We start from the raw sequence: 12,013 nt of genomic DNA, 5'->3' as shown, positions 1-12,013 counted from the left end.
TTGTTAGTCTTGGTAATACCTCACTACAGATTAACATGTCATGTTAATAAGTAAAATCATTAAATACAGCCATCTGTAAATTATAAATTTGTAAACCAAGGTTAGAATGCATGTCTGTGCAGAGCATTTGATACATTCCCTGCTTTCATCAACCACATCCACTGACGTGGACACCTACAACAACTGGAAAGGCCGCAAAAGTACCTCACAAAGAGGATCCCAGGCCTTAAACACTTGTCCTATATGGACAGACTCAAAAATCTCCATCTATTTTCTGTCTTATATCGTCTACTTAGAGACGATCTCTGCTTGACCTACAAAGCCATATCTGACCCAGCACAGTTAGAAATGCTACGTCTAAGGAAATCTCAATCGCTCCACACCACACGCTCCAGAGACCTCAACCTCATTACCACAATCAACAGAACATGCTGGAGGGACAGGTTCCTCACCCAGAGACTGTCCATGCTATGGAATAATCTTCCCATACATGTCAAACAGAGCACCTCACTGTCACTCTTCAAGTGAAACCTTGACAAGTGGATGGGAAATAGAAAATTTACCCTGGGAATCATTCTAGTGGCTCTACTCGACAGAGGCACTGGGAACTAAGGTCGGGTGGCAAAATTCCAGGGTAATCCTATCGGCTATGCTTGTAAAGGCTCCAGGGCCATTAGCCTAGTATACACATATGAACCTATGGGAGTCCCTCATAAAACTATATGAAAACTGACCTTTAAATTTAAACATTAAGTCTGACTGACTTATTTGTAAATCACATTTTCAGAATTGTGACTAAAAGAGATTGCATTATAAAACATAAGTACCTACTAAGAACTAGATCACTTATGTGGTATACTTTTATACAAATCAGCTCACCACTCTAACCTAGTACATACCTCAAGTCATGTCCAAGAGGGAAGATTCTGACTCATATGCTATTACAAATTAACTAGGCAACTCTTTTAGGGTGCAACTCTTTTAGTGTTTTCAGAAACCTGACATTTAATTTCATCTTCTCTGAATCCATGATTTTGTAGGAGTTTCTGAATGTAATACCATTTTTCCCTACAATACAAATCATCATTACTTCAAACAGACTAATAAAAGAAGAATGCCACTACTATTGCATTACTCTATAGACATATAATGCTTCACAATTTTCACAGTGCTTACTAAGAGATATTTTATCCATTGATATGAGGGGCACTGTTGTGCTTTGACCAGGGACATTCAAGATTTAGTGTCAGCCACCTGTATGCCTCACTACTGAGTTACCACTTAATTCTCTCTCTCGTTTTTAATTTCTCCAAGTCTTTTGGGTTTCTAATACCATGACGAGAATGGACCCCATTCCTAAGTCAAATTACTATTAAAGTTCATGAAATTAGTATTGTTTCACTCTTCAATGTTAGCCAAAAGTGCTCTTCGCAGCACCTGCAATGTGCGCAGTAATGACTTCTTCTACAATTCGTACGGTGTTACATGAAGTGGTAACATATCTAAATATGATTGTAAATTCTTTTGTATAAATCCAGTTGCTCCTACTACTATTGGAACTGTCCGGGTATCTTTCTTCCACATGGCTCTCGTTTCTGCCTGCAGATCAAGGTATTTTATGACTTTGTGTCTCTCTGTACGCAAGACACTGTAGTCACTAGGTGTGGTGATTTCAATAATCAATGCTACTTTTATCTTCTTTTCTTGGACCACTATATCCAGTTTTCTAGCATCTATCTTTTGAACTGTTGGTATTGGGTGATCCCATGTGATATAAACTTCATCATTTTCTGTGATTCTTTGTGGCTCATGTTTCCAGTGTTTTCAGCCACTTTGATACCATAATGTTTGCACAATCTCCGGTGTGACAGACTCGCCACTTTATTATGCCTTTCAGTATACAGTCCTTCTGCCATCAGTGCATTGCAACCAGCAACAAGGTGTGTGAATGTTTCAAATTTGGTTTTATAAAACCTACATATGTCTTTTTCTCCCACATGTTCAATGGACTTTGTAAACCGGTGGGTAAATAGCCCACTGTCTTGGGCTGCCAATATTCACCTTTCATTTCTTGATATGAATTCACCTCTCCTTAACCATTCCTGCATTTGTTCTTGATCAACATAAGGCTCTTCCAGAAGTTTTCAATACTTGCAACTATATTTATGTTTTTTCCACATTTCTTGCCTTCTCACCTGGTCCTTCACCTTATATTTTTTCTTTTGTTTTTTAGCACATTCAGTTGCTGCCTGGTTTTTATCCACTTCTGGTTTGATTTCCATTCCTGCTTGACGTCGCTATGCTTCTGCTAAATTAAGCAGAGATGTCATCTTAGATTTATTCTCCTCATGTTTCAAAACTTTCACTACATTTGGATCTTGTGAGGTCAGTAAATATGTGTGGAGTCCCACGATTGCAGATCTATACATGTAATCAAATTCAAGGAGGCCCATCCCTCCTTCAGAACGAGGAAAGTATAATCTTGGTATGCACTGATGTTTATAAATCATTTGGTGAGCATGAAGCATCCTTCTTGTTTTAATATCCAGTCTATCCAATACTTTTTGGGGCCAGCCAATCACTCCAAAACTATAAGTTAGAACAGGAAGAGTAAATTGATTTATGGCTTGGATCTTGTTCCTAGATGTCAATGCTGTTTTCAGGATTAATTTAAGTTTTCTAAAGTATTCCTTACTGAGTTTTATTCGCGTTTGTTCACGTTTTATTGATGATCCTTCATCAGTTCCCAAGTATTTATACACTCCCTCTTGCTCAAGTTCTTTTATATCACATTCTTGTCCCAAACTGATTTTTCCTGGTGCTGCAATTTTCCTTTTTTAAAGGTTGATTTTGCACATTTATCAAGACCAAATGACATTCCAATATCATCAGAAAAAGTTTTGACAACCTTCAGCTGTGCTTTCAGTTCCTCATCTGATGAGCTATACAGTTTTAAATCATTGACAAAGAGAAGATGAGAAGTCATTCGAATCTGTTGTTTTCAAGTAGCCAAATTGTAGCCATGGCCTAAGCTGTTAAGTAAACAGCTTAATGGATTAATGGAATGGCAGAATAGCAACGGTGACAGAGTCACCCTGGAATATCCCCAGTTGGATTTTTATCCTTGGGATAATAATCTGTCCTTTATCATTGCTTAATTGCAAAGTGGTCTGCCACTGCTTCATGGTCATTGTAATGTAGTCAATCAGTGTAGGGTGTATCTTACTCATTCTTAAGCACTCTTTTATCCATGAATGTGGGATACTGTCAAATGTTTTTTTGTAGTCTATCCATGCCATACTTAGATTCAGTGGCAGCTGGTGACTTCAAATCAAAGGGGGGCTGCAGGTGACAGCTGAATGGGTGGGGTCAATGGGAAGGGGTGCAGCCAACTAGAAAGGGGAGGAGCTATGCTCAAAACCACAAAAACTAACTTTAAATATGCTGCCCGGGTGCCAAACCCTCATTATGAGAGTCCAATCAAGATAAATGAAGTGTAAAAGAATAAAAATATTTCAATGCATTGGCTACATGACAGCTTACTTAATATCTAGATGGAAACAAAAAGGTTGTGGGGCATGAAAAAAATAAATTACTTTTTAAATACATTAGTGGAATGCCAGTCAAAACAAGTATAAGAAAAACAAGCAGCACTCAACTCAAACCGCTTCTCCTTGCACTGCGGTTCTAATGTGTGATGCCCCCACTTGTAAAAATGTTTCTTATCCAAAAAAAGACCTGCTGCCTGACAACTATCTTCTTGTTTCATGTGGAAAACATGATCAAAGTAAAAAATGAAAAGCAAACAAGAAACAAGCTCAAGATACATTGCTTAAAGGATTACTGTACAGGTTATGGACCACACATGAATGGCATTCTGTTTAGTTTACGGGTAAAGCACTCAGAGATCACTGGAAGTCTCCAACAAGTGTAATGAGCTTCTTAAAATAATGTAATCCTGTGCTTTATTACAAATACTGTCATATGCATTTCAATACCCAAGGCTTATACATTATCTTGTTAAGTATTCTCTGCATGGCAACAACAGAAAGGCTTTCAATGTTGGCAGTTCTTTAACAGTATGCTTATTAAAGCTTACTTGCATGTTATGATCTCAGACAAGCTTACCTGATGGTCATTAAAACATTGCTACTTAAACACAGAGCAACAGGCACTTTCTGAGTAATAAGCATAAATCAACAGTACAAAAATATGACAGAAACCAGACCATTCTGCAAAATCAAGAACAGATGAAAAGCCACTGTAGTACTTGTGTGTTTGTGTCTACCTTGGATGGGGGGATACCCTGCACATCTACACTGCATAACTGCTCCTTCCCTTGCTTGGACACATACAAAGTCACTACATGGGGGAGTGGGGTGCAACAAGTATGTCGCAATTTGAAATGTCTCCGGCTGACTGTGATGGCCCTCACACATTTGTCATACCTCTCAACCTCAGAGCAAGAAATCTGGACAAAGCCATACATAGAAGTGGGACAAAGGCCCAAAAATAAGGACAATGTTTTAAATATTCCTCTTATAAACTTAGAAAGATAATAGAATAGTAGGTCTTGCATTAGTATGAATTTTCTGAAGGATATGAAATCTGAAACTCAAATGTCTGTCATTATTTTCTAACTTCAGTCTTTAATGATTTACCACTAATTTGCCAAAAAAAAACAATTTTATGAAAAATGGACCAAAAATGTGATGCAAAAATATAAAATAGCCACACAATACAGCTGGGAACCTGTCAAAGAAGGGAAATGTTTTTAATATTAGTACTGCTAACTTGTGCAGCTGACAAAATAAAATAATCTACATGCATTTCGGAAATAAAAGTAATCTATAACTCTGATTATTACAGTTATTTCTTATTTGTAAACCCTCCATATTTTCTTCCAAAATTGCTATTTTGCGGAGGGATTATTAGGGGAAGAGCAACATTTTGAGCCAAATTCGGGGACAGTTGAGAGGTTTGGCTATGCCTAATTCTATAAAGCAATTTATTTGCATGTACCTTTCAACCTGTTAATGTAATAAATCTGGACAAGGCCAAATATATTGGGGGAACATATAAACAGTACTAAAAATTGCTCTTGTATAAACTGAGACAGTTGATAGAGTAACAGGTCTTACTTTAGAATGCATTTTTCTGAAGGTTATGAAGTCTGAAACTCGGTGTGTCATTATTTAGTGACTTAATTCCTAAATGATTTTCCAGAAAACCACCAATTTTATGATGAACAAGCCAAAAGTAAGATGCAAAAATCTATTCATTCTGTGAAAATCTGGACAGTTGGGAGGTATAGTTCAGCTGGGGCTGTCTTTGAGTTTGCCGCCCTTCCCCCTCGCAAAATCACGGTCAAATGGAGCCCTTCCCCCTGCAGCCATTCCAATGATCCATTACTTGGCTATTTCACTCCATTTACCATAAATACTAATGTGCATACTGCTTTACTTCTATGATGATTTGGATTTCATTTGAAAGTTTTATTTTGCATTTTACAGCACAAACACTAAGACATCTGCTAAACAAAGCAATGCAGTCTCACAATGAAAACAGGCTTAGCATTAAAACTTCTCTGCCCTTGAAACTCACATTCAATGAAACAGCATTGAAACCCACATTCAAAGAAAATACATTTTGCCAGTGGCAGATAAAGATTAACTTTGGGCTGTTTTCAAATCATAGCCCCCTTGCACATGAAACATGCATGTGCTCTTTGATACAACTTCCTGATTGTACTAAATTATATTCCTTGTACAATACAGTACAGTTGTTAGAGGGCATTTTAAATTTATTATTTTGAATGTTTTTCCAGTAAACAATGAAACAAAATGCATGCACCAATGACAAAACTACCCAATTCAGAACATTTCCATCATAAAAGTCTAGTCAACCTTCTACAGTCCAGCAGTGTCAGTAAATATGCACAATCTCTGAAGTAGTAAAAGCCATCTAAATAATTCCACATTAAAGAAATCTGTAACAATGAAGAGGTTGCTGCTAGCAAACAACTTTATATGTCATTGTTTATTCATCTATAAATAAAGTGCCTGTTGCCCTTGAGGAATAAATTGCCTATGTTGCATGCATTAAAAAAAAATGATAAGCTAGTAATATCGCAATAGGGACTGTATGGCAAACTGATAACAGGTTCATAGTTACTACTCTAGGTATCTTTGCCAAAAAGGACTGCAGCATCCACCCACTTTACAACACAGTACAGTATCAGCAATGCATCTATCGACTGTGGGAGTAGAACCCACAGCCTTTGGCATCAAAAGCAAGTACGCTACCTGTTGTGCTAGTAACAATGCAAGCAGACTCAGAATAAGAAGCACTAAACTTTTGTTCCCCTGCAGCTCTCTGCTCCTTGTAAAATGTACTTGACACACAGTTGTATCTCTGAACTTTGCAGCACAAGAAATCTGGAAAAAGCCAAAATTTATTGGGGGGGGGCAAAAGCCCAAAAACCAGGGACACATTTTAAATATTGATTGTATAATGTTGGAAAGTTGCTAGAATAAAATGCTGTGTTACCACCATACATTTCACTGCCACGTCTTTAACCCGGGGACCCTGTGCAAAACAGTCAGAGAAACCAACCACTATGCCAAATCAACTGTTTTGTGAAAGAGAGGAAGACAAACTTAAATGGCTACCATTTAGTGAATTCAGTTCTCACCATAGCTGTCAACCTCTTAGCAAAAAACATGTGGACAAAGCCAGTAATGGGGGGGAATACAGCCCCCAAACATTCAATGAATTCAGTTCTCACCATAGATAACTCTCAACTTTAGCACAAAATACCTGGACAAAGCCAATAATGGGGGAATACAGTCTCAAAAATAGGGACAAATTTCAAATATCCATGTTATAAACGAAGACAACTGCTAGAATAAACAGTTTTGTGTTACCATGTACTTTCTGAAGAATATGAAGTCTGAAATTCAAACGCCTGTTATTTTTAAACATTTAACCAGGAAACTAGTCTGACTTGGAACAAAAGACAATTTTCAGCAGAGGAGGGAGAAATGCCAGACACATCTTTGTAAGATGGGAGGACATGCAAACTCCACACAGAAGGCACCGCAGCCAAGAATCAAACCAGAGAACCTGTAGCTGTTAGGCAGCAATGCTACCAGTACACCACTGCATTTCAGACTTTGCAAGGAAAAATGTAGATACAGAAACCACAGATTTTATGAGGAACAGAACAAATATGAGGCAAAAATCTGCAGATTTTTTTTAGAAATTGTGGTGGACAGGGAATTCAGGTCCTTGCCACCTGCATCCAAGGTACAGGGTTCAAACCTGAGTATCTCTACTCACCACCATTTGTTTTCTTTAGCCACCAGTATATAGCAACTGGGGCATTTCACACACACACACATATACACACACCCTTCCTTTGTCCAGCAGTATAATTCATGTCACAAAGCCTTCACCTACCTGCTGTAAAAAATGTCCTACCCATTTCACGAATGAAGCCCACAATCCAGCCAGCGACCAAACACCTACCTGAAGCCTTTGTCCAGCAGTAATCCACAAACGAAGCCCACGCAGCAGTGAAAGTCCCATGAGAGCAGCTCACCCCTCAGTCCTCATTGGTTCTGCCTGCAGCTGAAGCAGTCCAGAGCTCCTTTGTTCTGTGCGGTTGTCATCGCACAGATTCCTGGGTATCTCACAGCACAGATTGCTGGGTACCTCTTTGTCTGTATCCGGACTGCTGATAAAGGCAGTCTGAGTTCTCTAATGTGTCTGCGCATGCGCAGAGGAGTCAGCACTCGTGATTTTTTTTTTCTTCCTTTTTTTTTTCTTGTTTTACAGATTTTTTTTTTTTGTTTTTTTCTAGGTGGGAGGGCTGCAGTCCAGCAGTCTGATAGCACGAGCCTCCCTGCTTAGATTGTTCTCCTTTTTTTACAGGTCTCTGCTATGACTTTAACAACAAATGATCCTTTGTTCCATATGACTTTTTTTATTGTCCTTTTGTTCTACTGCCATAATTGAGTTTTCTTCAAGATGACTATAAACTCTTGTCAGCATCAATTCCCGTGTATAGTTTATACATTGTCGGAAGACAAGTTATTGGTGTATAATTTTTAGGATAACCACAAACCAAAGGAAGCTGGGTGCCTGAAAAGACCAAGAACCAGTTAAAAAAGCACAAAACAGGCACCAACACCAGGAGGTTTAAATAAAATTAAGTCCTTTTTGAATGAAAACGCTACTATGAGTGGTGCATTTATGTGATTAAAGGGCTGTTTATTTCGAGCTTGCTGTGGGCATCGTTTTATTTAAACCTCCTGGTGTTGGTGCCTATTTTGCAATTTTTAGGGTAGCTTGCAGGTTCACTCTTAAGTAAGAGCATTGTTTTTCCTGTTGTTAACCAGTGTGGTGTATGTTCGGGGTGTGAATATAAATAGTTCTTACTCATGACTAGATCCTTGTGCAAAGAAGTTAATACTTTAAGCCAAAAGTTAGGTACTGCATCTGGGCCTGGGGTTTTCCATTTAGAGGCTTTTCTTAACTCTGTTTCAATCTCTCTGGCAGTTATTTCATCCCATTTCATATCTTGTACCTTTAAACTTCTTATTCTTTCTTTTACTTTGTCTATCCATTTAGCATTTTTATGTTCCACAGGATCTTCATAGATACTTCTCCAAAATGTATCTACTTCCTCTTTTTTTTGTCAGTCTTTCAATTCCTTTCACCTTATTTCCCAATTCTCTATAAAACTTTTTTGGGTCATCAGTAAATTGCTTATTTTGTGCTTTTCCCTTATATATATCTTCGTATCTTTTAAGTCTTTCTGTCTGTTTTGAAATTTTTAGTTTGTTATCTCCAATAATGCATAATAGATCCTGGTCTGTTCTAATACTGCACATTGCTTTTATCACATCTATCTTTCTTAATATTTTTGTTGATCTGTTCCCTCTTCTATAATCTTCTAACAATGACAATTGTCTTAGGTGCTTTAGAGTTTTCTCTATTCAATATTTTCATGATGGTATTCGCTTTCGCCCCCTCTTTTCCCTCACTACCCTGTGTCCCTGTGGTAGAACTTTAGCAGTTATTAATTTAGCAGCACAGTAATATATTCTGTTTGCTTTTGTTATATTGCATGGATCTCTATGGACAGTCCTAATTACTGTGTTCATTTGTTTTATGAAGCTTCTGACTTTTGGGGTTTTATTAACCTTCTGCAGTCTATTTCTCTCATTGGTCTTGATATATCTATCTTTGTCTATTAAATCAAGCAACTCTTCTTTTAACTCCTTTTCTTCCATACTGAGGGCACATCCCTTGTTTTATGTTTCCTGCAGGCATTCTATAGAAAGTTCTACAGCCTCTTGCTGTGGCACATTCTCAATTTCACCCTGTGTCTTCTGTTGATCTGTCATATGGGAACTCACTAGCCTATCACTCCTCAACATTGACTGCATCAGAGTTTCTACAGTTTCCTTTTCCTTTCCATGCTGTTTAGCTTCAAATGAACGTTTATACTGGTTTCCTGTGGAAGGCTCCAAAATATCTTGATATGGCACCTGACCAGTTGCTTCCTGTTCCACTGGTTTCCCCTTAATTTGGATATCCATTGCTCAATCCTGTTGTGGTGCTTGCTTTCTGCATTTGATTTTCTACACTGAATCCTTCTCTTTGCAGCTGTTTCATTACCTCAATTTCTATTTCTTTGACTTCCCCATTACTAATCCCTTTTTCTACTTTTGCATTGGAAAGTTTTCCATATCCAGATTCCTTTGCCTATATTTTTCTTCAAATATCTTTGATGATGCTCTTTTTGTATTAGTTGATTTTGCTTTCTCCTTTGCATAAATATTACACAATATTAAATCTCTTTTCCTTTCCCATGTCCATATTTCTTCTTCACATATCTCCTGATCTTCTTCCTTTTCTTTATTATGGGGACCCATTACATCATGCTGTGATGTAGTCTATTTTAGACCTTCTACATTAAATCCTTCACTTCGCAGGCACTCCATAACTTCAATTTCTATTTCTTTAACCTCTGCTTTACTAATCATCTTTTCTACATTAAATCTTTGTGCTATTAATCTTTTTATTGTGAAATTTTTCATATCTGGATGCCTCTGGCTGTATTTTTCTTTGAATATCTTTGAGACTGCTTTCTCTGTATTAGTTAACTTGGCTTTCTCCTTTGCATAAATATTGCACCATATCAAATCTCTCTTTCTTTCTCGTGTCCATATTTATTTTTTACATTTTTCAAATATCTCTGTGTTTTGTTGTTTATATGTTCTCACTTCCTCAGAGATTTCTTTTTCCAAAGAGATCAAAGTTTCCTGATCTATATACTGTTTTTCAAAAATCTGTTGTATTAATAAAAGCATTTTTTTATTTGAAGCTTGTGACAGTTTTTCCTGTGGAAGTATTTTAATTTCCTCTAATTTCTCTTTTATAAAGGGCATACATTCCTTCCCCCTTATTCAATAATCTAAATACATTCAAGCCTCTTACAGCCCATTTGAGCTAATCCTTTGAACCTGGGATATCCTTTACCTGGCCTTAAAGAGGTAGCTTTCTGCCATACAACTGATATAAAGTGCAGATCAGGGAAACACTGTATTGCCCCCTGGAGAAAGCCTCTGCCAAAACAAGTGATTGTTTTTGGAAGAACCCTTGGTTGGAGGGGGGCTTGCCCTGCTCCGTTCGCCCTAACTGCTTGGACTCACTCCGCTCCCCTACCCTACCCCCATTCACACCCACCCTTGACATAATTTCCTTTATTCTAGACCCTGGCTCACTACACCCCCACAAACCACACCCTAATATCTTATAACCACTCCCATCATCCTCCTCCCCAACCCATCACTTCCTTATCCCAATCTACCTCTCTCAACTTTCAATCTACCTCTCTCAACTACTCCTCCCTCCTCTTCATCCCTATCCCTACACTAGTACCCCACACCTTACTTACAAGCCATTATGCTATCCCACTCCCTTCTTGTGACACTACTAACTACCCCCACTCTTACAATTCTATACATACTCACCTCTTACACTTTTCCCATAGAGCCCCTCCCTCACTCCCCCACCTCTACTAACAGACCCACCTTCACTCAACAACCACACTCATTCCTGAACCCAGTGCCCTCCACTGGTTACTCTACTTTAACCCCAAACATAAAACACTTTTTAAACAAAACAACACACAATAAAGGGAAACCCAAGTGCCTCGTACTCTTGATTCCCAAACCTCCCACAATTTCTTCTCTCCTCTATCTCTTGCTCTCTGGTGATATACACCCCAATCCTGGCCCTACTCGACCAGCATCCTCAACTCCTACCCTCAAACATAGCACCACCCATAACCACACTATCCCATCTAAACACATTTCCTTTTACTCTATCAACCTGAGAAGCATAGTCAATAAAATTACTGAATTTCACTCATGGATCTCTCTCCACTCCCCAGATATAATAACCCATAGTGAGACTTGGTTAAAACCTCAAATCCCTGATAAGGACATACTCCCACCCGGCTATAGCATACTAAGACTAGACAGAACTAAAAGAAAAGGAGGAGGCGTAGCAATCCTGCACAGAGATGCTCTTACACTAACACCAGTACCCTCCCCCTCCCCGCCAAATTCCCCTGCTGAACTCCTTCTAGCTAACTATAAAATAAACCCCCACAACTCTCTATACATAGTAGCTCTCTACATCCCACCCGGTGACAACCTCACTGTACTTGAAAATTTACTTTCCACTCTCGCCTCAAACCTCCATAATGAGATTATCATAATGGGGGATGTTAATATCAACTAGCCCACAATCACAACCATATCTCCCTCTACCTCCATAAACCTTCATGGTTTCTCCCAATTAGTCACAACTCCAACCTACACCACCAGATCCGCCACCCACTCCTCCATACTTGACTGGATCCTTGTATCAATCCACATGAGTACCATTTCCCTGAAACCCTGCGTGATACCCTCTGTGACCACTCACCTACCAA

The sequence above is a fragment of the Protopterus annectens genome, chromosome 3.part1 (genome assembly GCF_019279795.1).
Source record: "Protopterus annectens isolate FY-2018-M chromosome 3.part1, PAN1.0, whole genome shotgun sequence".
NCBI lineage: Eukaryota > Metazoa > Chordata > Ceratodontiformes > Protopteridae > Protopterus > Protopterus annectens.
The sequence above is the reverse complement of the archived record's forward strand: the minus strand, read 5'-3'. Positions refer to the sequence as shown.